Source organism: Protopterus annectens, chromosome 12.part0, assembly GCF_019279795.1.
Source record: "Protopterus annectens isolate FY-2018-M chromosome 12.part0, PAN1.0, whole genome shotgun sequence".
In the NCBI taxonomy this organism is placed as follows: Eukaryota; Metazoa; Chordata; order Ceratodontiformes; family Protopteridae; genus Protopterus; species Protopterus annectens.
In genome coordinates, this window is record NC_056746.1 from 890,207,933 (window position 1) to 890,234,635 (window position 26,703).

The following is a 26,703-nucleotide window of genomic DNA, read 5'->3' on the forward strand; positions in this document are numbered from 1 at the left end:
AGAGAGTAGTTATGAATGTTTCTCAGGGCACTGTCTAAAACAGTAACTGGTATGATGGCCTGTAATAGTGCCTCCCCAGAAGTCATCTCAAAGTCCATCACCGACATAGTAATTGTGAATATTTATTAGTTCACTTCCAGAGAAAGTTAATTGTAAAGTTTATATTCGTGCAGTTCAGGAGACCATCCCTGACAAAGTAATTGTAAATGTTTATATTGGTGCATTCTCAGGATAGAGTAGCTGTAATGTTTATATTAGTGTAGTTTTTAAGAGAGTAGTTGAGTGTTTCTATTAGTGTAGTCATTGAGAGATTGTGTGAGTGATTATATTAGTGCAGACCTTTGAGAGTAGAGGGAGATTCCTTCTCCTTCTAAGCAGAGCAGTGATGCATCAAACAGATGAAGGATTTGCTTCAGATGAGCTGTAGATCCAGAGAGTATTTCAAATATCAAGTTGCATGTGTCCACATGGCAGTGTAAATGGACACAAGTGGCCTGTTACACTTTCAGGAGCTTTGGACTGCACTTTCTTTTAACTGCAATGAGAGTAGGAAAGTACTTTAGGAAGTTTCAACTTTCCCAGTGTCTTACACCAAAGATTAATGCACTCTGTGGCTGACGCTTGCCTCAGCAGCACATCACTACTCTTAGTGTTCTTCAGTAAGTAGTCAACTTTGTGTTGTCCTAAATTGTAAAGGTTGTCTAATGTCAGAGTACTTTCAATGGGTTTTCAGTTCAGTTTGGCATTTATCCCCAGAAGCTCCTGCACTTTGAGAAGGTGCTTGTCATGTGCTGCAGTTAGTTTTTTTGTGTCACTTGCCTGGTTTCAAACCTTGATAACATTTGATGTTCTATAGTCCTATCTCATCTTCATTCTTACATATGGGTTTGGAGCCAATCCTTGGCTCCGACTCGGCCGATTACAAAGCTCAAGGTCTCTCGGTTGGCTCGTGGCAAGGTAGGTATCCCATAGTGCACTAGTAAGAATCCACAGATCTCGTTTGCCGTGTCTACGAGTTCAGAAGTGCTCTTTCTTGGCCGTGGCTAAGTTGGATTTTTCTTCATTATTATTGTTTATAGTGATATTTTTGTCATCATAGTATTAGCTTAGTTTATATAGCTTAGTCGTAGTTATTATACATAGGAATAGTAGTGTGTTTTTTCAATTTGTGAAGTTGTTATTGAGAACTTGTTGGCCGTTGCTTCCACAGGCCCATTTTGTTCCCTGAGTGGTATCCCTTGCTTGTGTGCTAGTTTTTGCTATATTTACATATCTTGGCGCAGGTCTGTGTTTGGGTTAGGACCTATTCTAATATTGTATTTTTCACTAGAATAGTACTATAATTGATAGCTGTGTGCAGTGTCTTTACTAATTCTTATTAGCGTGTTGTTGAATTTTTGCAATTTTTTGGTAGCGTTTTTCTTGACATAGCTTCTCCTCTGTTTACGGCTGGGTCCGTTCAAATTAGAGGACCTAGTCCTATATTAACCTTTTCTGGTGTTTCCTCAACAGGGCTAGGCCCATTTAAGTTAGAGGACCTTGCCCTCTCTTTCTGCCTTCCCTTGTGTTTCTGTTCGAGTAAACATGTCTAAGGATCATAGACCTTTGGGTTTTAAAAAGTGTCTGAAATGCTCTCAAAAAATGTCAGTAACTGACAGACATAGTAATTGTGTTTACTGTCTCGGTGCCATACATCTTTAGGAAACATGTTCTTTCTGTCACTCTTTCAGTTCTCGAGTTCTCCAGGAAAGGAAGAACAAACTGATACTGAAAGGTCTCCTTAAGCCTTCATTTGAGGATTTAGCCAGCTCTTCATCCTCACATTTCAGATCTCCTTCTTCAAAAAAAGAGAAGGTCAAGTAGGCCAAGAGACATTCTCCCACACCAAATATTTTATCTGGACCTCCTCAGAAAATTTCAAAATTGGACAATTGTTCTACCTCTTTGGCTCCACTGTCCTCAGAGCTGGTCAAGGTGATCGATATCAACACTCCAGTGTTGGTCCCAAGATGTTCATCGTGCATACAGCTACAGTAATCACAGATGGGTTCTCTGCCGTCAGGCGGGTCCTCGGTCGGCCGAATTCCAAAGTCTAGGTCCAGCGTCGGTTGTTGTCGCTTTCTTTCCTGACGTCAGTGCAACAGGGGTATATAAGACACAGCCGACACCATTTTCTTCAGTCTTTTTTGCCGCGCGGTGCCCGAAGCAGAAGCAGTTCACAAGTGCCGGTCGGCCAGCTCCTGAATTTACGAAAAATTGGAAACCGAAGTCTTCTTTAAAGCTAAGTACCCCGTTGGGGAAACTTTTCTTGCCTCAGACCGATGTCAGACAAAGTTAACAATTGTATTTCTTGTGGGAAGCAAATACCGCATAAGGATTTCCATTCCCCTCTGCATACCTTGTTTAGGCCCAGACCACGACGTCTCGGGCTGTCGCTTTTGCGCTACTTTCAATAAACGCACTATTAAGCGTCGGGCGGAGTTCGCCCAACATTATTTTGGTAAAGCCTTTGATTATAAAATGTCGTCGGAGACTCCCACTACCGTTTTGTCCAAAAAACGCAAGGACAAGGACCGACACGCGAGGTCTCAACCGACACCACGCCAAAACCGGCTGCACGTGGTCCGGTTCTCAGCGAGACGCCTATGCAGTCCCTGACTACCGTCGACACTTCCTTGGCGGTGTCTTCTGTAACCGAGACCGCAGGTACCTCGGCCCTAACTCAGACTACAACCACCGAAGCCACTGTGAGTGTTGAGCCTCCTAATGTGGACAGGTCCACTTCCACCCAGGGTGTCTTTAGACCCTCATCTTCCTTTTCCATTAAGGCCTTTACTAAGTCCAAATCAGCCATGCATCCCAAGAGGCCTGTTGCACAGGGCCCATCTCCAGGCCCCATGCCTAAAAAACAGATGCTTAAAATGGCTGAGGATTTAATTACTCTTATCAGGGGTTCCCAACCCCCTCCAGACAAAAGACCCAGAGTGGAGGAAGATTCTCTCTGTTCTGAACAGGGCTCCATTTTCTCAGAACATTCTGATGTAGAGAAACACTCGTACTCCCCTTATGAAGATTCGGATGCAGAGCAGTCCATTCCTTCTGTATCTCCCCCAGAGGATTTTTCTTTTGGGGAAACCTTGCACACCTTGAGGGAACACTTCCATTGGGAAGGCCAAAACTTTTCTGATTCCAAGAAAAGGCTTAGGGAATTTCTTTTGTTACCTCAACACAGACCTCTGGCGATACCGCCTGTCTTGGGCATACTTGATGATGTTTACTCGGAGGCTTGTCTTAATCCGGGTTCCCTGCCTCCTGCCCCAGTCAAACCTGATAGGTACTACAGAGTTCCTAACTCTCACCAATTTCTTTTCAAAAGTCATAATGCTGACCCTGAAACCATTTCTCAAGGCCCCAAGGGAATGAAGGCCTCTACTGCCAAGAATCCACTACCTTCCGAAAGAGAATCTAGATCCTTAGAAAGGTGGGGAAAAAAGGTATACACCTCAGCCACCCTGGCCATGAGGGCCTTAAATTGTCAGTTCCATATGCTTAAATATCAGCAGTTTCTGTTATCACAATTAAGAAGTAAAATGTCTCAACCTGAACAACCAGATTTGAAGGAATTGCAGGATATGATGCATAGTGCAGAACAAGTGGGTAAACAGACCTTGCAATGTGGCTATGATGCCTTAGAGGCCTCAAGTAGGGCTGCTGTTACAGGATCAGTTATTCGTAGACATGCCTGTCTTTGGGAGCAAAGCTTGCCTGATCATGTTAAAGCTAAACTACTAGATGCTCCTTTACAAAAGGATGTACTGTTTGGTACTAATGCTGAGGAGATACTACGGAAAATGGAAGAAAAAGCTAAATCTATGCAAACTGTCAAGGCTTTTCTACAGGTACAACCACCTCGTTTTAGCAGAAATTGGCCTTCTAAAAACTGGTCCTTTCCAGGCACGGACAAGCCCCAAAGAGGTAGATACAGGCGCACAAGGGGCAGAGGACAATCTCAAGGATCATATAGAGGCAGACAATGGCAAACTCCAGCACCAAGAGGTGGCGAAGACAGTGCACAACAATACAGAAAACAAACCCAATGACTTCCTCCTTTTCATGCCAAGCAAGTCTCAGCTGGCAGCTCCCTTGGGAGGAAAGCTGGCATTATTTACAAGAAGTTGGCATATTATCACAACAGACAAATGGATCCTGGACATTATAAACAGAGGCTACAGATTTCATTTTCACACTCTTCCAAAAATGAGAGGCATGCCAAACCTGCCACACAATCAAAGGGCAGACAAATTTCAAAACTCAGACATGAAAGCTATTCAAGAGGTGTACCTACTCACGAACAAGGTCAAGGTTTTTATTCCAGACTATTTCTGGTACCAAGGAAAGGAACTGACTGGAGACCCATTTTGGACTTATCCATCCTAAATACATTTCTACTGCATCAAAATTCAAGATGCTCACATTACAGCAGCTTCTTCCCATGCTGGGCAAGGAGTTTTGGCTGGTAACATTGGACCTCAAGGAGGCATACCTGCATGTCCCAATCAGACAAAGCTGCAGAAGATACCTCAGATTTCTTGCAGGTTCAATCCACTATCAATTCTCTGCATTGCCCTTTGGCTTATCTACTGCGCCCAGAGTATTCACGAAATGCCTGGCATCAGTAATTGCCTACTGCAGACTTCAAGGGATACAAATTTACCCTTATTTGGACGACTGCCTGATCCAAGCGGACAGCAAGCACATACTTCTGGAACATCTGGCTTATGTAACACGGTTATTAAATTCTCTGGGATACACAGTCAGCAAAGAGAAATCCAGGCTAACACCATCTCAGAAAATAACTTTCCTGGGTGCCAACTTGGACACAAACACCCAGATGGCCTACCTCACGCCAGAAAAACAAGGGCAACTAACTCAGTACTTCAAAATACTAGCAAATTGTACCAGGCTCAGTACAAGGAAAATCCTGCAGGCTCTGGGCTTCATGGCATCTTGCATTCTTTTAATCCCATGTGCAAAGTTGCACATGAGGAAACTTCAATGGTACCTAAAAAACCTATGGTCTCAACACAGCCACAGTTTGGAAACAATAATACCAATAATTCCATGTTTGCAAAAGGAATTTCTATGGTGGGCCCAAGCATGTCAAGCAAACACAGGTCTTCCATTCTGCAAGCCTCAAGCAAATCAAGTCATCACAACAGACGCCTCAGACTACACCTGGGGGGCGCACATGACAGGTGCATTCAGGGCAAATGGTCCCAAAAGGAAAAGCACCTTCACATCAATCAAAAAGAAATGCTAGCAGTGATAAATGCAATTACAGCTTTCAAGGACCTCTTGCATCCAGGGCAATTATTGATAAGAACAGACAACACCACAGTAATGTGGTACATAAACAAACAAGGAGGAACACATTCATACCCCCTGTGCAGACTAGACATGTCACTTTGGAACTTGGCTCAGGAATGGCAAATCGAACTTCAAGCACAGTACTTGCCAGGTTTGGAAAACACACTGGCAGACAATCTAAGCAGAATTATGATAGACCCACACGAATGGAAGTTGCATCCTCAAGTGTTTACAAAGATAATCCAAGCGTGGGGAAGGCCAGACATAGATCTCTTCGCCTCCCACAGGAATCATCAATTGGAAAAGTTCTGTTCAAGGACCTTTCATCCAAAGGCCTGGAGAGTGGACGCCCTTTCTTTCAGTTGGGCAGCATGGACAGTTTACGCTTTCCCACCTTTGCCTCTTCTGCCCAAGGTGCTCTTGAAAGCAAGAGCAGACAGACCAAGGATGATACTGATTGCTCCAGACTGGCCAAGACAACACTGGTACCCTCTACTGAGGAGCCTAACGCATACTCCTCCCTGGTCCCTACCTCTAATGCCTCTTCTACTGACTCAGCACAACTACAAAACTCTTCACAGCCAGCTGAAAACACTCAATCTCGCTGCATGGAAAATTCCTTAACACCACAACAGACCCTACTCTCCAAAGAGGTGTAGGATGTCATTTTGGAGGCCAGAAGGCCATCTACTAGAAAGGCTTACTCCGCAAAATGGAAACGGTTTTGCGCTTGGAATGAGAGAAAAGGCCAGGATCCCAGAAAACTGAATTTGCCTCAGATATTACAGTATCTAGCTGAGCTGTTGAACAGTGGACTTTCATTTTCCTCCATAAAAATTCATACTTCAGCCATTTCTGCAGAATTCAACACTGATCCACCTTTATTCTCTCACCCACTCTTAAGACAGTTCCTCAGAGGGGATAAGAATATAAGACCTCCTAGGAAACAACCAATGCCAGCCTGGGATCTTAATTACATTCTAGAAAAATTAACACTGCCTCCTTTTGAACCAGCTGCCTCAACAGAGTTGCAATATTTGTCCTGGAAAACAGCTTTCCTTCTGGCCATTACCTCAGCTCGTAGGGTATCGGAGCTACAAGCCCTCATGGCTGTGCAGCCCTTTCTCATCTTCCATCAGGACAGTGTTTCCCTTCGAACCAACCCGTCATTTATGCCTAAAGTGGTATCCAGGGTAGCTTTAAATCAAGCCATACACTTACCTACCTTTTACCCCAATCCTCAAAATAAAGGGGAAAGGCTGCTACACTCCTTAGACATCCATAGACAGCTGCGTTACTATTTGGACAGAACAAAGTCTTTCAGGAAATCAGAACAACTTTGTGTCCTATGCTGTAGGAGCTCAAGGGAAGCCAGTTACCAAACAGACAATTTCAAAATGGATAGGCCACTGCATACGGTTTTGTTACTCCTTTCATGGAAAATCTGTCCCTACAGGCATCAGTTCCCACTCCACCAGGGCCACAGCTACCTCTACAGCCTTCCTCAGAGGAGTTCCTACCAAAGATATTTTGGAGGCAACCACTTGGAGTTCTGTGCATACCTTCAGCAAGCACTACCACCTACCTTTATACTCCAAGACTAGACCAGGCTTTGCCACTGCTTTGTTGCAGGGCATCCTGGCTCATCCCAGTTCCACCTAGTGCCTACCACCCTGTGCGTAGCTTTGGGATTCTACCCATCTGTGATTACTGCAGCTGTATGCACGATGAACATAGTACAGTTTTGTACCTACCATAAATGTAGATGTTAGAGTGCTAATACAGCTGCAGTACAGGTTTCCCTCCCTCCTTCCCCTCTTGGTAAAGGCCTAGGGGCTAACCCCTCCTCATACAACCTGATTGGGTTATGCTTCTATGGTATATTTGCTTGCAACTACTGATTTTTGATTATTTTGCATTGCATGACTATATATGTATATAATTTATGTATTGCCTTCCATCTGGGGGCACCTGACATCTGGGGCAAGAAAGACTGAAGAAAATGGCGTCGGCTGTGTCTTATATACCCCTGTCGCACTGACGTCAGGAAAGAAAGCGACAACAACCGACGCCGGACCTAGACTTTGGAATTCGCCGGACCAAGGACCCGCCTGATGGCAGAGAACCCATCTGTGATTACTGCAGCTGTATTAGCACTCGAACATCTGCATTTATGGTAGGTACAAAACTGTACTTTTTTCGGAGTCGACTACCGAACATTTACCTCGGAACCGGTCAGGAGAGTTATTGCCGGTCTCCCCAACTCTCAGATCTCCCATTTTGCAAAGATCTAGGTCACCTACCTTATCTTCCAGATTCTCCAAGAGTCTTTCTGAAGAGGATGTAGAGAGAGAATAGTGCTTAGACTCTTGAAATCATCGGCACTAGCTAATCTGTTCCACAGCTGTCTAAGGCCATACTCCCTTTTGCCGTTCCTCCTCTGAGCCATGTTGATCCTTCAGAGCCAGAGCTATCAGTGCCACTTGTTGTGGAACCCTCTGTTCCAGCACCTCTTGTCTGTCTCTGAGCCAAGTTCCAATCAGACATGTTCGGCACCGTACTTGGTGTCTAGGAGCCAAAGCTCAACAGTTGACCCTGATAGGGACGCTTGGACCTGGACTTCTTCGGTTCCAAGCCTACCTCTCGGTGCGTCGGCTAGGCTGAGCTCTGAACCTACATCTATCTCGGAGACTATCGCTTTGGAGCCGGGGACTACTTGTGTTTCCTCAGAACCGAGACTCTACTTGGAGCCAGAGAGATCTGCATTTGAGATGATGAGCGTGCTGTCTAGGTCTTCAGCTCCGCACAAGGGTACCGATCCTGTTCCCCCTCCAGCTCCAACCTCTGTCTCAACACCATCTCTCTCTCTTGGCAGCAGAGACCTACAGCCTCAGGAGCCCCTGTTGTGTGGCCCCCAGTCTTTTGAGACCTCCCCAGAATACCCTTCTGAGGAGCCCCCTCAGAAGAGAACTTGCAAGAGGAAGCATGTAGACTCCCATGATGAGTCAGCCACTTCTGACACTGACCTCGAGGAGTCAGAAGGGTCCCCTATGCTGTCCTCTGATGATATCTCCTTTGTAGATATTTTGGAGATCCTGAAACAGAGAGGTGGCTGGCCCACTGTCACCCCTTCTGATGAGGAGTCAGTGTACCTGAAGGCTTTTGGGTCTCAACCTTCAGCCTCTTGGGTGTCTCCACCTTTCGATGAGCTCTTGGACCTAGTTAGTTGAAAGGTGTGGGAAACTCCTGATGCTATGGAACCAGTCCCCAGAAGGCCCAACAAATTTCTTTCAGCCCCCAAAGAGAAAGACTTTCTGACTAAAGATGTGCCTGTAGATGCCATGGTGGTGGCGGCGGCAGCCAAAAAGAAGGAACTAGCAGAGACTTCATCTGTCCATCCACCGAACAAGGAGTCTCAAACGATGGATAGATACGGGAAGCGTATCTTCTCTTCAGCGTCATTTACACTCAGATTGCTGAATTACCTCACCCATTTTATTAGGCTTCAAAGAGATCTCCTAAAGGAGCTAAGAGATACTCTCCAAGGTACATTAGCTGAAGGAGTCCCTGAGAAGGTTACTGCTCAGTTGTCCACCTAACTCTTCTATGAGGCTGATATCCTATGCAGCAGATGGAGCGAGTAGGGTGGCAGGTTCAGAAGTTTCCCTTAGGCGACACTCCTGGATGCATTTATGTAACTTTGCAGAGCCCTTCAAATCTACTTTTACCAGTGCCCCCTTTGTCGGTTCGTCTCTGGACCAAAGGTAAAAGATACACTCACCAGGTGTGAGCAGGAAGGGAAAACTCTTTCTGCCATGGGAGTACATTTTTCCATCCCTTCTAGACCATACCCTAAAGGTCAGAGGCGGGAAAATGTGGTTCAAGAAATCTCAGAGATTTTTCCCAGACGCACAGGGTGATTCCTCCTTCAGAGGCAGAGGAGGAGGAAGTAATGGTAGACATTGCCCTAGCGGCATGGGGGGCCTGCAAAACCAGGGTGGCCGTGATTCTTTTCGTGGCCCTCCTTATCAGCACCCCTGAAGTGGGGCCCGACTGCGCTTTTCTGGAGCCAGTCGGAGGTCGCTTATCTTTGTATCTAGAAGCCTGGCACGCCATCACCCAAGACAAGTGGGTACAAAGAATAATTATCAGAGGATACTCCATACCCTTCTCTTTCCCACCCCATACCACCAAGAAAATCCCAGATGTTCCACCCAATCACATGGATCAAGCAACCATAGAAGTTCAAAAGTTGCTTCAAAAGAGAGTCATCCATACCGTCCCTGCAGACAAGATAGGATTTGGAACTTACTCCAGATTCTTTTTAGTGCCAAAATGAACAGGGGACTGAAGGCCCATTTTGGACCTCAGCAAATTAAACGAGTCAGTGAAGAAGTCATGCCTCTCAACTGTCCAGATTTTTGCAGAATGTCTGGATTTTTGACTCATATTTTTGCTCTGTTCCTCATAAAATTAGAGGTTTTCTGGCAAATCACTCGGAGGATCTGAGGACTGAAGTCACTAAATAATGACATACGTTTGAGTTTCAAACTTCAAATCTTTCAAAAAATGCATGTTAAAACAAACCCTGTTATTCTGGCAACTTTCTAAGTTTATAACAGCAATATTTAAAAATGTCCCTATTTTTATGCCTTTGTCATTCCATTTTGTCCAGATTTCTTGCACTAAGAGATTGAGAGGTATGGAAGAAGTCCAAGTTCTGAATGGTAACACTGTAGTCTATACTTCCTCTGTTTGGGAAAGACAATTGGATGTGCTCCATAGACCTCCAAAATGCGTACTACCACATAAAAATGGGACAGAGCATCAAGGAGTCATTTACGCTTCCGGCTGGGAGCCAGTCATTACCAATTTCGTGCTCTGCCCTTTGGTCTCACCACAGCCCCAGGGTGTTCACCAAATGCATGGTGGTAGTGGCAGTTCACTTGAGACGTCTTGGATTCCAAGTGTTTCTGTACCCGGACAACTGGCTCATGACCACCACCACCACCACCAGGCACCTACTTCTACAAGCCAGGGATTCAACCATCCAGCTCTGCACTCAGCTAGGGATTACGATATATTGGGAAAAGTCTGGCTTGTCGCCCTCTCAATATGTGACTTTTATAGGTGCAGAAATACACAGTCACCATGATGGCTAGTCTTCCTGCAGACAGAATACAAAATCTGAGACAACAGATATACAGTCTACTTCCTCAACAGAGTCAAAGCCAAGACAGTGCCGAAACTTTTAGGAGTAATGGCCTCTACTATAACGCTAGTTCCACTAGCCAGACTATATATGAGAATCCTTCAATGGCTACTCTTTTCCCACTGGTCTCTTCAGCAACTGCCCATGTCTCATCCTATTCTGATAACGGACTCTTGCAAAAAGGACCTTCGTTGGTGGATTCAGCCTGATCGACTAACGATAGGAACACCTTTCATTCCTCACCAACCCATTGCTGCTGTGACCACGGATGTCTCCCAGATTTGGGGGGGGGGGCATTATCTAGGCAGGACTGTGCAAGCCACATGGCAAGATCACGAGGCTCACTTGCATATCATTGTCCTAGAGGTGAGAGCAGTGCTACTAGCATTGCAAGCACTTCATGACTTTCTTCCTCTAGGGACGATAGCAATCCAGTTAGACAATATGTCGGTGGTATGGTATATAAACAAGGAGGTACCAGAATCCTACCCCCTACGTCGAGAGGCTCTTCGTGTTTAGCAGTGGGCAATTTCTTCCCAACGCTTTCCGGTTGCAGTGCATTTCCCGGGAACAACCAATGTGATAGCCGACAAGCTCAGTAGGGCAATCTTGATGCCTCACGAGTGGTCTCTGAATCAGAAAGTCGCGGAACAGATTTTTCGCTAATGAGGACAGCCTTGCTGCGATCTGTTTGCCAGTCCAGTCAATGCCAGATGCAGCAGCTACTTCTCCCTTACCCCCCCCCCGGGGGGGGGGGGGGGGACAGACAGACGCTCTTGTTCACAATTGGCCCCTGGGACTTCTTTATGCACTCCCTCCCTTTCTGCTGAAATCGAAAGTGATCCAGAAAGCAAAGACCTTGGGAAGCAGAATGATTCTTATCACTCCTTACTGGCCTCATCAGATTTGGTTCCCCTTTCTCAGGCCTCACCTTCTGGATGATCCATGGACTCTGGACCCAGTAACAGACCTTCTGACACACATGTCAGGCACCTTCCACCCCTGCCTCTACACCCTCAACTTGACAGCGTGGCTGCTCCACTTCCATCCCTAGTCAGGCTTCATGATTTCTTACCTGCAGTTACTCATATCCTCACGTCTTCCCACAAGCCTTGTACAAGAAAGTTATACGCTAGCAAATGGAAAAGATTTTCTATCTGGGCAAAAGATAGAAACATAGATCCTTACACAGCCTCCATTCCATTGGTGTTAGAATTCTAACTGAACTTTTCCATCAAGGATCAGCTGCTGCAACAATCAAAGTTCAATTGGCAGCGATCTCCAGTTTTCATTTGGGACAACATGAACCTAATCTTATGGTTCACAGATTGTATAAATCTTTCCTAAAAGGCACTACTTTGCTGAGACCTCCCTTTCAGGAACCTATATCTTCTTGGGATCTAAATTTTGTTCTGTCCAAACTTACTTCCCAGCCTTTTGAACCCGCACATACTTGTGAATTGAAGTTCCTTTCATGGAAGACCATTTTTCTAGTAGCTGTTACATCCGCCAGAAGCATGTCAGAGTTGCAAGCACAGTCAGTCAAACCTCCTTACTTGATCTTTCATAGAGACAGAGTTTCCCTTCCTACAAATCTGTCCTTCAACCCCAAGGTTTGCTGTCAAACTATCAAACTGCCAGTCTTTTTTCCTAATCATTCAAACAGTGCAGAATATACGTTTCATCAACATGATGTTCACAGATGGTTAAGGTTCTATCTACATAGAACCAAGGAGCTTAGAAGATCAGACCAATTGTTTGTATCTTTTTCTGAGACAAGAAAAGGTATGCCAGTGTCTAAGATTACATTATCAAATTGGACCTCAAATTGTATTTTATTTACTCTTCCAGAGGCAAGGAACTCCCATTTAAAATTAAAGCTCATTCTACCAGATCTGTATCCACATCCGCTGCTTTTCAAGCCAGAGTCCCAATTGACAGTATATGTGCAGCAAAAACTTGGGCTACCCTTCATACTTTTATTACAAATTGGATTTGGCCTCTAGGGGTCGAGCCTCCTTTGGTTCCATGGTTCTTAGGAGTATATTCCCGTGAGCCACCTGAGAAAAAGGTGCTAGGGATGCTGTCCCATATGTAAGAATGAAGGCGAGATAGGACTACAGAACATAAAGAAGTTATGTACTCACCATAACGTTCCATGTTTGTAGTCCATCTCGCCCTTTATTCTTACAAACCCACCCACCTAGCCCTGTCCATGTATCCTTGGAGGATCTGGAGACAAGATAGTATTTATCTTCTGTAGGGTGGAGACCTTTCATCTTTGTTCGTTGTGGAAATACTTTCTATCACTTTTTTAGACAGCAGCAAACAAGATCTGGTGATTCTTACTAGTGCACTATGGGATACCTACCTTGCCACGAGCCAGCTGAGAGACCTCGAGCTTTGTAATTGACCGAGTTGGAGCCGAGGATCTGCTCCAAACCCATATGTAAGAATGAAGGGCGAGATGGACTACAAACATGAAACGTTATGGTGAGTACATAACTTTATCTGTTTTAGTAGTAAATCCATGTCATGCAATTTGTAGGATGATTTGCTGTGGGCACTGTAACCACTTGGCTCTCAAAGCTTTTCTGGCTGCCTTCTTCATGCTCCCGGCTCTCATCATACCTGTTTTCATCCAGATCTCCAGATGTTCTTCATGTTTCACTGTTGCAGTCATCACATTTGGGTTATCCCTGCCAGGGTAGCCCTCAGTCGGCCTGAATACCAGAGGCTTGGTATTTCTGCATCGGTTGCTGTCACTTCGGGACTGATGTCAGGTCATCAGTGGTGTAAAAACAGGCAGCCGACACCATTACATAAATCTTTCTTGCCAAGGAGCCCAAAGCAGTTTGCATGAGTGCCAGTCAGCCGCTACCTGAGTTTTTCATTTCAGAATTGAAGTTGAAGTCTTCTAAAGCCAAGTACCCCATTGGGGATCCTTTTTTCTTGTTTTAACTGTGTCAGAAAAAATTAACATACGTCTCACCTGTGGAAAGCAAATACCACTCAGAGACTTTCGTTCCTACTGCATCACTTGTTTAGGCCCAGACCACAATGTCCCCTGCTGTTGCTTCTGTGCTTTGTTTAATGCCAGAACTATGTGTCAAGCCCTTATTGTCGCTAGATATTTTTGCTGTCAGTCCTCGACTTCCAATATTGCTTTGGTAAGCCATCCGACAACTGATCTTCTGAAAACCGTAAGGATAAAGACAGAAACAGATTGCACAGGTCCAAAACTGCCAATGACGCTTACGTTAAGCTAGTAGTCAGTTCTCCTGTCCTCAGTGAGGTGCTTTCGCAGCCCCTGATGCCCGCTTCTGTGGATTCGCAGGCCGCTACCGAGACCCTTTCGGAGTCAGGTATGCCGCGAGACTCTTCGACTAAGGATCCTGCGGATGTCTCTACCTTGGATGGGTTCAGGGCCGCTGAGCAGGCACCAGCTTCCGATGAAGTACTTCTCACTACCGATTCTCGACACAGACCGACGACTTCTTTCACGTCTACGGTTCTTTCGAAAACAACCGAGTTTCTAAGGCCCAGAGTACAAACCACACCCAAAAAAAAAACCGACCCAAGCTCAGGCCCCTGCTTCCTTGCCTCAGTGTCAAGTGCTTAAAATGGCAGAAGACCTTACAATGTTTATCAGGGGAAGCCAGGGTAACCCTTCCAAAAGAAAGAGACTTGTCCCCAGTAGTTTTATCTGAACAGGAGTCTTGTGACTCTGATGCATCTAAATATGAAGATATGCAACCCCTCTCTGCTTATGAGGATTCTGATGCAGAGGAATCCATCCCTTCAGCCTCTCCACCCGAGGACTTTTCCTTTGGGGAAACCCTACATACTTTAAGGGAGCATTTCCAATGAGAATGTCAGGACTATCCTCAGTCAAAAAAGAGGGTCTCTGTCACCATATCGAATGGTGAAAATGCCGAATGTTCACGAGAACGAACTTGCTATTGTGGGGGGGCTGCACCCCCCACTAAATATATATTCCAACTCCAAGGTCGCACTACAGTGAGGAAAGGGCAAATATCCCAATCCTCACTGTACCGCAACCCTAAAAACGCAAGTTCGTTCTCATAAACTTTCGATATTTTCACCGTTCGGCATTATCAACATTCGATATGGTGATATAAACCCAAAAAAGAGACTCTGGGAATTCTTATATCTTCCACAGCATAGATCTCTGGCCATTCCTCCTGTCCTGGATGCTGTTTTTATGGATTCCAGTCTGACCCCTGATACCTTCCCTCCTGCTCCCAGGAAACCTGACAGGTGCTATAGAGTCCCTGACTCCAACAAATTTATTTTCAAAAATCCTACTGCTGACCCCGAGGTCATCTCTCAAGGACCTAAAGGAATCAAAGCAACTTCAGCTAAGAATCCTCTTCACATGGGCTGTATTCGTAGCTGAGCATTCAAACCTAGCCAGCGCCACTCCCAGCACACCTCCAGATGTCAGTAATGACCCACTTTAGGTTAAATCCAGTATCTTCAGTGTTGATAGACTAGTTTGCGTACACGTTATTCTTCTGGACACTGCTGCTGACAAAGCAGGTGTCAGTGCAACCAGTACCAGTACACTGACTGCCAGATGTATTCAGAGATACTTCTGCAGCTATTATATTTTCAGTCTCCAGGAATAGTCAGTATGACTACTCTGTATGCTAATACAGTAGGAACCGTATGCCCAGACCTACCTTAGTAACCTGCGACAATGTCTCTACCTCAGGAAGTCACCAGAAGACCCTGCAGAATGTTTGAATTCTCAGAACCTACCCTCCAAATGGCCCAGAAATTCAACCCAAAAGAACAAGGTAAAGTCTTTGGTCAGATATTTGGATGAGGAGGAAGACACTGCTTCCACATTGTCACCATCAGACAACCCACTGCATTTGTACTGGCCAGATGGTTAACCGATTGTGTCTCCTTTGTCTGAATAAAAGAGGATTGTTTTTGCCTAGGCCTCCTTGAGCTTATTTCATGAGGTCTATGCTGGTCTCCTCAGCTTTTTTGTCAAGAGCTTCCATAGATTACATTTATTCAGCTGTCACTTGGTCCAATGCTCATACTTTTATTGCTCATTACAAATTAGATTTGGTTTCTAGGAACAGAGCTACAAGCCGCGGTGGTGCAGCAGTTAGCAGTGTCGCCTCAGAGCAAGAGGTTCTCCTGTTTGATTCTCAGCTGGAGCGCCTTCTGTGTGGAGTCTACATGTCCTCCCCACGGTTGAATGATGTCTAAAGACATGCAGGTAGGTGTGTGTGCGAACGGGTGTGCCTTATTTGAAGGTTGGGCGTCGGGCAGTCAACTCGGCACCATAAAAATCCACTGCCAATCATTACCGGACTGGAGTTCTGCTATCGCGATCCCTAACCAGGAAAAGCTGAAAGACCATACATTTCTAGGAACAGAGCTGCATTTGGCTCCACAGTACTCTGGAATATCCTTTCATGAGGACCCCCCAAAGTTCATCTAGTTGGGGACTGTGTCCCATTAGATGAGGAATGAATGAAAAATGACAACATCAGATAAAATTATATACTCACCGTAAAGTTACGTATGTGTTGTCCATTTTCATTGTTCCTCAGCTTTCCTCCCTCCTTAACCCCTCCTTCCCTTTGCTCAAGGGTAATATCTAAGAGTTTCAATTTGGAAACTGTTTTTTTTGGGGGGGGGGGCTCCAGCTCTTTTTTTTTCCTATTTCTGTTACATTCTTGACTTCTATTAAGATATAGTACACCGTTTTCTATGGGCAGCAAACTTGATCTGAGATATGTTAGGTGGGCAAGGCATCATGGGTAAAGGGAGGAATTCGAGTTTGGATCCAGGGATCTGGTAGAAGCATCTGAGTCAGATATGAATTGGATCTGAGACCCGTCAGTTGAGGAAGTGTGAAAATGGATAACACAGATGTAAAGTTATGGTGATTACATAACTTTTTTCATGCCTATAGTAGTGATTGAGGTTTCTTTGAAACAGGCTGTTCACCTCACAGTTTTTAAGTAACACAAAACAAAGGGGAAAGGATTTTGTATTCCCTAGATGTGCATAGACATCTGGAATGAAATTTGGTCAAAACAAAAGAAGCAAAGAAAACAGACTAGTTCTTTGTGTTCTTTGCACAAGTTTGGGCGGGTAGACCTGTTTCTAAGCAGAGTAGCTTAGTGCATTTTCCTGCTACTTATTCCGTGGCAAAACTGTCCTAGGGCAAGTGAGCTTGCAAACTTTTAGAGCCAATGCAGCAACCACAAGAGGGTCAGTAAGCATTCCATTTTGAAATAATCTACATGGGCATTATTTAACACATTTTTTGAACCATTACAGCCAAGCTATTTCTTCCAGGACAGGGACAAGTTTGACACAGCCATTTTATGGGACTTGTTGCACAGCCATGCCAAGGCTTGTAAGCTTTATCTTCCCAAGTTGTCACTTCTGCAGCTGGCCAGTAAGATGAACACAGTGCAGTTGCATGTGTTTTCTTTTCCCAGACACCTTTGTGAAATTATCACTTAAGACACAGGCACCCATACTTTAATAGAAAACAAACCATATTAACATTTTTCCATTTGTATACATTGTGCATCTCATTTTCTCTATGTAAATTGCTTAATTCTTACCTTCCCTTAAACCTCACTTCTCTCTTGAATATTTTTCTATATGTATTCCCACAAATTCCATGTATTTTTATGTAATTTGCTCCTTCAGTTTTCTAAAGATCCTTCTTCCAGTGCTTTTATCTCTTTTACAATATTCAGTATTTCATATGCAGTCAGTTTAGACTTTGATTTCCATTTTCTAATTATCTCTTTTTTGGCAGCAAGAACCTTCCACAACCTAGGGGAGGGGGAGCTACAGATTGGTCAACCTGACTGTGGTGGTATGGAGAACATAATGGAGGGAAGATGCTTTGTGATTGGCTGGTGAAGCATATCTCAAGTAATACAGAGAGCACCATGTCATATGGTAGAGTGATGAGTACCAAGTGTGGATAGAAAGTAGCTTTAACAGAAAAGCAAAAAGAAGGGGGTTTAATATTGATTCAGAAATTAGTGAGAGGTGTCCTTTCTTTAGGATAGAGGTGTAACTATTGGTGTGCTGTCAGATGAACCAGTGCTAAGATGAGGGTTTTCCAATGCATCTGTCTTAGATATGCCAGGAGACCATGAACCTCTCTCTCTCTCTCTCTCTCTGGTATCAAAGTAGGTCAGTAGTTAGAGAGTAACTACACCTTAAATGCATTTTGTTTCTCCCCTACAACATGAGCCCTGCGCTTATGTGTAAGCAAAGCATAAACTGGCAAATGTAGTTGGCTCTTTTTTAATGATCCCGCCTCCAGTTCTTTTATCTCATTTGCAGTATTCAGTACTTCATTTATAGGTGGTTTAGGTTTTAATTTCCATTTTCCTTTAGATGACCCCCCCACTCCGTCAAGGAAGGCCTTATTCCAGCTCAAAATAATCATTTCTAGGACGAGTCTGTCAACTTATTGCATTCCCAAAAAACATGTTCCATTTACCTCTCTGTCCCATCTCACTTTCTGCATTTGCTGTCTTCCTGAGGAAAAATTCAGTCGTGTGTGCTTAGAGTATAAAAATACCTTTGCAGGCACTTCCAAGTAAAAATTGAGAACCATACAGATGTCTTCCTATTTCCCATTTGTATACTGCATTTCCATTATTTCTTCCCAGTTTTTTCTAACCTCCTCTGATTGTTATAATTATCATACAGTATGATATATGCCTGACTGATTATTCTTTTTAACAACAGCTTCTGTTCTAGAGTAAATTCAAAAGTGTACCAGAGCTGTTTTTGATTTAGCACTCCCTTATCTTATCCCTTTTTCTTTGTGCTATTATCAATCCCTGGTAGGTAAGACGGTCTCCAACCTGCAGTCCAGACTTCTACATGGCCTCATCCCACTCAATTTCCTTTCCCTGTCTAGTCCTTTGCCCCAATATTTTGGTTCATTTGATAATTTCCTCTAGTAAATTCCAGACCCATTTTTCCTATTTTCTGAATCCCTGCTTAGTCATTCCTTTTGCCATTTTCATGTTGGTTTGGTCCTGCACCAAAATCCTACGTTCTTCATACTTTGGGAATCCCACCCTATTTCATCAGCATCCCTTTGCTTTTTGATTTATAACCGCCGCCTTGTCTTTTGTATATGAGCCTTAACTGTATCTGTAAGATATCCTTTCAAATCAGGTGTTCCTAAACTGCCTTGCTCAGTGAGAAGAATTAACCTATCCCACCCAGCGCTTGCCCTCTTCTCTTCCCAAGTAAATTCTTTCAACTTTTCATTACTTATGGTCCATAACGTCACTGCTGGTAGATAAAAAGTCTGACCTGTATGTAAAACTAAAGGGACTAGGAACATTGTAAAGCAAATAAAATAAGTCCAGTAATCTTTCACTTCCGCTGTGGTTATAGTCCTGATTAAATTATGCAGCTGCAGGCATACTCGGAAGAAATAAACCACCAGGTTTGTTGTTTGAAGCAAGTTTTAGGTAACGCCATATCCTGGTCCTGCTGATACTGGAATGGCTTGAATATGTTTGCCTAAATGAGGGAGTGAAGTTTGGAAGAGCAATTGTAAGAGAAAATGAAGTTAGCAATGTCTTACTGCTTAGAAAAGATGATTGAATTTTAACACTTATTGTAGCAAAGTAAATGATCTGGTTAGTGTCAGTAAAAAGAAGGCTGTGCTACCAAACTTTTGAGAGTAGTAATACTTTGTAGAAATTGTCAAAGCTGCTATTCTTACTGTTGCCTTTTTTATTTCTCCAAGTCTTTTGGGTTTCTAATACCATGACAAGAATGGACCCCCATTTCTAAGTCAATGTATGATTAAAATTTATGAAATTAGTATTGTTTCAATCTTTGATGTTAGCCAGAATAGCTCTTCACAGTACCTGCAATGTGCCCAGTAATGATGACTCCTGCAATTCGTATGGAGTTACTTGCATCAGTAACATATCTAAGTATGATTGTAATTTTTTTAGAAGACCCGCTGCTGCTCCTACTACTACTGGAACTGTATGGGTATCTTTCTTCCACATTGCCCTTGTTTCTGCCTGCGAATCCTGGTATCTTATGACTTTGTATGTAAGATACAGTAGTCACAGGGTATAGCAGCATTAGTGATTATTGGTACTTTTGTCTTCTTTTCATGGACTATTATATCAGGTTTACTTGCATCTGTTTTTTGAACTGTTGATAACGGGTGATTCCATGTGATGTAAACTTCATTTTCTGTGGTTTTGTGGCTCATGTTTCCAGTGTTTTTCAGCTACTTCAGTATTGTAATATTTGTGCAATCCTCTGTGCCACAGTCTTGCTGCATTATTATGCCTTTCAGTCTATAGTCCCTCTGCCATTAGTATATCACAGCCAGCAACAAGATGTGCAACTGTTTCCAGTTCTGTTTTACAAAGCCTACATTTGTCTTGTTTCTGCCATATGTTCAATGGACTTTGTAAACCAACGTGTATGTAGCCCACTGTCTTGGGTCTCCAATGTTAACCTTTCGTCTTTTGGTTTAAGTTCACTTCTTAACCATTTCTGCATTCGATCATGATCACATGAGGTTGTTCCAAGAGTTTTCTATACTTGCAACTATATTTATGCATTTTCCACATTTTTTGCCTTCTCTTCTGTTCTTTTCTTTTGTGGCACATTTAGTTGTTGCTGCCTGATTTTTGTCTACTTCTGGTTTGATTTCCATTCCCACTTGACACCAATGTGCTTCTGCTAAACTAAGCAGGGAAATTATCTCAGACTTATTCTCCTCATGTTTCAAAACTTCCACTATGTTTGGGTCTTGTAAGGTCAGCAGAAATGTATGCAGTCCCAGGATTGCAGGTCGTACATGTTGTGACATCCCTACTCCGAGCCAGTAATCAAGAAACCTGAATCCTCACCACTGGCACTGGAGAGGGACGTTCACTTGGAACAAAAATGGATACACTCAGTATTTCCATATGCAGCTCTCTGCATCAAGCACAGTTTCCCTAAAGAGCACATACTGTCTGGTGTCTGGGTTTCCCCCTCTGTCCAGATCCCCAGTAAGACTCCCACTGACACAGCTGTAGGGATGAGTACTCAGCCAAGTGCTCCAGCATCCTCTCTGTGAAACCAGTGCTTCGTGTCCCTGCTCCAAGTAGCACACACACACAGATTTGATTTTCACACACGCACCTGAGAAAGCCTGACACAGATTTACTAGCTATGCCCCCTTCTGTCCAAACTCTAAAGTAGTTGCACTGCCACCAGACACCCCAACGCCAAGCTACTCTAAGGCTCTTATAATAGTACCAATTATACTTAGTGAAATTAATATCAATACAAATGATAGTGTTTGGCCAGTGCGGTAAGGCTTCCAGGAGTGGCCAGAGCTGTCACTAAATATATATATAAGTAGTCTCAGAGATTAAAATATTCTCTAAAAGACCAGCCCCAATGAAAAATTAAAATATATTTAATAATAAATAATAAAGGAACATGAAAATACGAAAAATCTGTTTACAGTAAACACCAGAGTTTTAAAAACGAACATTAAAAATAACACAGGTGGACAAGTTCACACAGTTACAGAAAAACAGTTACTAGAGCAAGGCAAGATGAAGTAGGCGAGGGGGTCCTTCTTTGTTAGGTTACAGAAACAGACTGCTGTGAGACTTAAGTCTCACCTAGTGTTAAAATATTTTTATTGATGAGTTACACAATGGCATCACATACATCTGGTCATCTGACTTCTGGTTCCCATGCTTCATCCCTTGGCTAGAAGCTGTCAGGATTTAGCACGTGTGTCAATAATACACACACACACAGCTTTGCTAAAGATCTGCTGCAGCTTTTGGCAGTCATAAAACAATTTCAAACCTTCACCCTTCCAGAGTAGCAACTAGTTCACCCCAGTGACAATGCAGGAAGCTTCCTAGTATAGACTTCATCTCTGGTTGCATTGAGAACTGTAAGATACAATCTTTATGGCCTAAGCCAGGTAATTTAATTTCAAACTATTTTTAAAGTTTGAGATTAACCTCTTATCTTCCAGTATCCTCTGTTAAAAATATACATTTAAACATTTACAGTAATGCATGTATATTTCTTTTTCTGTCCAGCAGAGCACACTGTTGGTACATTTTTAACACAAGCAGCTTTATAAATACATTTTTAAACTTAAACATCTGTACAAATCAGTTTGATATACAGATGACATACAAGTCTTTAAAAATTCCAGCTAGCTGTGCTGTCATATGTTACACATCCATTGCCCTACTTCTCCTGGCATAGCTGGCAGTACCTCACATAGTCACACACACAATCAGTTTCGAGGAGGCCCATACCGCCTTCAGAATGGGGAATGTGTAATCTTGCTATGCACTGATTTTTTTGTAAATCATTTGATGAGCATGAAGCATCCTTCTTTTTTGTCCTGTCCAGCCTGTCCAACACCTTTTGGGGCCAGTCATTCACTCCAAAACTGTAAGTTAGGACAGAAAGAGCAAATTGGTTTATAGCTTGGATTTTGTTCCTAGATGTCACTAGATGTCACTGCTGTTTTCATTATTAATTTAAGTCTTCTAAAATATCCCTTACTAAGTTTTATTTGCATTTGTTCATGTTTTATTGTTGATCCTTCATCACTTCCCACATATTTATTACACACCTCTTGCTCAAGTACTTTCATGCCACATTCCTCTCCCAAAGTAATGTTCTCTTGGTGCTGTAGCTTTCCTGCTTTAAAAGTTGCTTTTGCACATCTATCAAAACCAAATGACATTCTTATATCGTCTGATAGTGTTGACGACTTGCAGTTGTGCTTTCAGTTCCTCATCTGATCAACTCTACAGTTTTAAATCATCTACAAAAAGAAAATGAGAAGTCTTAACATGTTGTTTTCTGGGCACAACATTGTATCCATGACCTAATCTGCTAAGTAGACAACTTAATGTTTTAAGGGCAAGACAAAATAGCAGCGGTGACAGAGACACCCTGGAAAATCCCTCTTTGAATTTTTACCCCGTGAATAATAACTTGACCTTCATCGTGACTTAACTGCAAAGTATTTTGCCACTGTTACATAGTCGCTGTAATGTAATGAATCAATGTAGGGTGTATCTTATACATTTTTAAGCTTTTTATCTGTGACTGTGGGATACTGTCAAATGCTTTTTATAGTCTTTCCATGCCATACTTACATTCTCTCCTTTTTACAGTTCTCCATTATGACTATTTACGACCAATGATCCTTTGTTCCACATGACTTTCATTTATTACCCTGTTATTCTTTTGCCATGACTATAAATTCTGTCAGCATCAATTCCAGTGTATAGTTTATACGTCGATGGAAAGCAATATGTCCTATTCACTGTTGCAGTATTCTTTACATATGGGCTGTAATCTGCCAGTTGACCTGATGTCCAGCCTGCATACAAAAGCTTATTGCCACTGCCAGTACATGGGACGTCACACATCATCACTGAGGACATCAGACATAAAGGGGACATCCGCACGTACCATCCTCTGAACTTTTTCGCTGCCATTCGGAAAGGTTGACTCTTACATTCAGTCTGCTGTCTGATATCATTGGTTCTCATTCCAGCTTCAGATAAGTACCCGGTAAGAGATTTATTTTCTTACTACTGCCTCTTGTTGATAATGTCATCCAGGAAGGGGGAGGTTTAGGTGTGGAAGGCAAATTCCACACAAGGATAGTCACGAGCTTTGCTTGCTCTGTTTAGGGCCTACTCATGACCATTGTTCCTGTTCGATCTTGCAGGTCTTTGTGCCTAAGACGTTGCGTAGTCATCTGTTGGCTTTAAATCTTTACCTAGAAAATCAGAGACTTAAATGCCTGGCTAGGAACGGGATGGAGGGATCTGGGAGTTCTTCAGCTGAGCCATCTTTTTACCAAAGTTAGGCCTGAATCCTCTTCAGCTGCGCCTACTCCCTCCAATGTACCCCTTGAGGTTAGTGAAAACCTAGTGGTACATTCGGAGTTAAGGTCCAGTTCTTCAGTGGGTACCTCAGGGGAAGCCATCAAGGGGGTGGATCTTAGCACATCTGAGGCCATGCAGATGTCCAGTTTGGATGACTTGGATGAACTGCAGCTTGTGGTTCTGGAGGACTCTGGAACTGCTCCTGCCCCTCTGTCTAAAGAAGTCTCGGAAGTAAGGCCTATGTCTGGGAATTCTCCTCACCTAGACAAACCTGTTAAGAAGAAGCAAACATTCCCATGTCCCTTCCAACCCTCCGTCAGACTGGGATGCCTTTTCTCATTGTCTCAGTAAAGGCTTGATGGCTTTGAGGCTTGTAGCTTTTGCTTCTCCTATCTCCTTGCCTGCCTTCTCCTCGTATCCAGTGTTGCCTTCTGTGTCTCTGGTGTCCTCTTTTGCGCAGGCTGCTGACTCATATTCTTGATTCAGATTCTGAGGACTCTTCTTTGGATGAAGATTCTTTGGTGTACTCCACCCAGATTCCTTCCCCCCTCTGGAATATGCCTCTCCAGAAGAGGAGTCTAATGGGGGGGGGGATTCCCCACCTATGTGAGTTTTCCTTTGGGGAAACAATAAGATGAGGAAATTCTTTAGGTGGGATTCTTCTCAAATTTCATTGGAGCAAAAAAGATCCTATGACCTTGGCCAGTTGGAAGCCCCATGCTCCCTCAGCAGTCCCACCAATCCTTCCAGCTGTTTTAGATGCTTTTGCATCATCCTCCTCTAAAAACCCAGATTCCCAGGCCTCTGTCCCTAAAAGATGTGACAGATTTTATAAGGTCCCTGATGACTAAGTTTTTTTAAATGTCCCGTTGTGGTCTCCATTACTTCTGACAAATCTTGCACATCACCTTCTGCAAAGCTGCTTCCTTCTGACAAATCAAGCAAGATTTTGGAAAGATTGGGGAAGAAGGTGTATATCTCTTCTACCTTGGCAATTAGAGCTATTAATTACCACTCACACGTCTGGGTACTCTCTGGCTGTGCTTTCTCAGGCCTTCCAGATTCTTTCTCAATTACCTCTTTCAGAGGCTAAATCACAGGTTCTTACTCTTTTGTCTGCTTTCTCCCAGGTAGCAAGACATTCCATCAAATGTAGTTATGATGCTGTGGAGGCCTCTTCTAGGGCAGCAGCTTCTGCATCTGTATTCGGAAGGCATCTTGGTTACAGCTTCAGTCACTTCCTGATGATATAAAGGCCAAATAGCTTGATGCTCCTTTGAATAACTCTGCCCTTTTTGGCAGAACAGTTGCAGAACTTTTTAAATCCTTAAAAGAAAAGGGTAAGGAGCTCCAGGATTTGAAACACTTGCTTGTTTCCCCAGTCCCTAAATTCCGTAGGAATTTTCCTGCCAAAACTCCTATTGTTAGAAGGTCTGCTCTCTCCTCCACTTCTGTCTCATTTGGACGTAGGCTGAAGGAGTCGTACAGGAGACCACCACAGTCAGTCTGTTGCTTCTGTCCCTACTCCTCAACAGTCCTTTCAGCCCAGACCAAGTTATCTGTGATGACCAAGTGCTTCTTCCAAGTCATACTCCTTTATCTCTTTATTTCTGTCTTTCCCTTTCTAACTGGATGGGGATCACTCAGGACTCTTGGGTCATTTCCATCATTCAAAATGGATACTTTAGGATTTGGAAGACTCTTCTTCCCTTCCAGGGGGATACCAGCCCCCATCCAGTCAACTTCATTTGTTCCCCTTGTTACTTACTCTGCTCTCAGGCCAAGACACCATTCAGGCTGTTCCTCCAGACAAACAGGGAAAGGGGTTCTACTCAAGGATGTTTCTGGTGCCAAGAAAAGATGGTCTTTTGAGGCCTATTCTAGACCTCTCCCCTCTTAAATACCTTCCTGGTGGTGCCTCCTTTCATAATGCTGTCTCTACAATCTCTTCTTCCCCTGGTCCCTCCTCATTCCTTCCTAGCATCTCTGGATCTCAAGGATGCTTGACTGCATATCACAGTATATCCTCAATTCAGGAGGTTGTTGCAATTCTCAGTGGGTTCTTTGCACTTTCAGTTCTCTGCCTTGCCTTTTGGTCTTTCCACTGCTCTAAGGGTATTCACAAAGTGCCTAGCCCCGGCCATTACCTACCTAAGGGTAAAAGGGCTGCAGGTTTGCCCCTACTTAGATCTGGTGTTCCTTGCCAGCAACCCAGATCTGTTAAAACAGTATGTGGCCCTAGCTATTCCCGTTCTGCAGGGCTTAGGATTTTCAATAAATTAAAAAAAAAAATCCAGTCTTATCCCTACCCAGGATCACATTTTCCTGGGGTGCAGGCTCCGAACGGACTTGATAATGGTTTTCGTGCCTTCAGAAAGTCCTCTTTCCAAGGGGTTTCATGGAGTCCCTTGTCTCTTCCTTGTATTATGGCCAGGGAATTTCTGAGACTACTGAGGTTTATGGCTTCCACAATCCCCAATGCTGCCTTTTGCAGAATTACACATGAGAAAGTTCCCAATTGTTTCTAAAGACCACTTGGTCCCAGCATGCTCATCCTTTAGTTGTCTTGATTCCTCTTCCTCCCTGCCTGAAAACAGAGCTGCTTTGGTGGATGCAGCAGCTAAGTCAGAACCCTGGCCTTCCACTTTGAGTACCCCAGCCGGCTCAGCAGCTCTTTACAGACGCCTCATACTTGGGTTGGGGAGCAACTTTTGCTTACAGGAAGGTTCAGGGTCTCTGGCCTCCTTCTCAACAGAGGGAGCACATCAACATCAGAGAGATGAGGGCTCTGATTCTGGCCTTGCAGACATTTCATCCTTTATTCTTGCCAGGACCACTCGGGACCCTTACAGACAATACCACGGTTCTTTGGTATGTAAATGGTGGGGGGAGCACAAAATCTTGCGTTCTTTGTCGATTAGCCATCAAAGCATGGGAACTGGCTAGACGGTACAAAGTGAGTCTTCATGCTGTGTACCTTCCCTCTGCTCAGAACTCAGCAGCAGACGCATTCAGCAGATACATGACACAATCCCACAAGTGAATGCTTCACAGGGCGGTGTTCCTGGATCTAGATCACCAGTGGGGTACTCCAGAAATGGACTTCATTGCCTTCCCGAACAAACAACTTCCTCTTTTTTGTGCCAGGGTCCCTCAACCTCAGGCTTGGAA

General features: G+C 43.8%; 1 protein-coding gene across 1 annotated transcript in view; it reads left to right on the top strand.

Annotated features, from left to right (window-relative positions):
* LOC122816858 (nuclear receptor coactivator 3-like) overlaps positions 1 to 26,703 on the top strand; it is a 557,677-nt gene that overhangs the window by 517,652 nt on the left and 13,322 nt on the right. The window lies entirely within an intron of this gene.